We start from the raw sequence: 1485 nt of genomic DNA, 5'->3' as shown, positions 1-1485 counted from the left end.
TGCATGTGTTAGATTAGTTTCTATGGTAACGTTTGAGTTTCGAAATGGCGAAAAGCTTGTCCTGGAGTGACTAACGTTAGCGCTTTTACAAATCATTGTCGTGTAAGACTTTTTTTGTTTTTGCACCAATATTCCAAGGATTTGTTACTAAATATTGTAGCTGCTAAACATCCGTCTACTTCCAAACTGTTTTTATATTATCCTTCAGCAACGTGAGTACACTTGGATATTTACCTAGCATTTCGTTTAGTTGTTACAGTAACGTTAGTTCGGTTTGTTTTGAGCATGGACGTCCCTGGCTATGATAATAAGGCAGCTCTGCAGCAGGTGAATCAGTTTTGGTCGATGTTAGATGACATGTCTCAGAATAATCCAGAGGAGTACAGGACCTTCATTGAACGCCGGTTACGGGAGGGAGCGGAGTTTCACTCACCGCCGCAGCCGCACGCCTGCATCCGCACTCCTCTTCTGGTAAACTACTACACCTTTAACCTTGGATGAGATTCTGTTATGACCTATTTTATAGAGCCAAACAAACAAAAATACCACTACAGCTGTATGAGAGCAGTTTAAGAGGCCTTATTATTGCGTAAACATGCCTTTCGCTACATTTGCCTTTTTGTTTTAACATGGTAATACCATATGTTGCTTAATGGCATGAAATGCTTTGAAGGAGCTACATGAATGTGGTTATCATTTAGTACCATGATATTAGCTTTTGATACCAACGCTGAAGCACGGTGCTGCCACATAAAATGGCTGGCATGTACAAATAGTTTGAAATTATGTCTGAGTACGGTCTAGAAATAAAAAAAAAGACTCTCTCTGATGACTTTTTTAGGGACCAAAGGAAGGAATATTGTACATTAACATGTGCGGTTGGAAACGTGTACCAGCGCCCACATCTTACAGTGATCCTGTTCCTGTGTGTGGAGGACGATTGGAGACAGTGACTGAGGAGAAAGGTAGAAAAATCTCATCCTTAACAATTAAAATTATTAAATGTTTTCAAAATATTTTCTTTCCAACCAAAAGACTCACTTTTTAGGTGGCATTTGTTCCATGCATTGGTTCATATTCCAGTCTAAGTAACTCACCAACTAACCTTCTTGATTTTCTCCTTGATTAAAGGGGTCATATGATGCTTTTTTTAAAGATCATTATTTTGAGTATTTGGTGTAACAGAATATGTTGTCATGCTTTAATGTTCAAAAAACATTATTTTTCAAATACTGTACATTATTGTAGGTCCTCTATGCCCCGCCTCTCTCAAATGCTTCGTTTCTACAAAGTCCCTCCTTCCGACAAGCGCAGTCTGCTCTGATTGGCCAGCTGACTCAGTGCATTGTGATTGGCCGAACACCGCAAGCACTCGTCGGAAATGTAACGCCCCCTTACCATAATCGCGAGCTTCATCTTTCAAAAGAAATGTAAAGAGATTAAATAATGTCATTAGTTTCACCATCAGTTCAAGCCCGAAAGGGG

This window comes from Sinocyclocheilus grahami, unplaced genomic scaffold (genome assembly GCF_001515645.1).
Source record: "Sinocyclocheilus grahami isolate Dianchi unplaced genomic scaffold, SAMN03320097.WGS_v1.1 scaffold6360.1, whole genome shotgun sequence".
NCBI classification, from domain to species: domain Eukaryota; kingdom Metazoa; phylum Chordata; class Actinopteri; order Cypriniformes; family Cyprinidae; genus Sinocyclocheilus; species Sinocyclocheilus grahami.
This window is presented reverse-complemented; position numbering follows the sequence as displayed.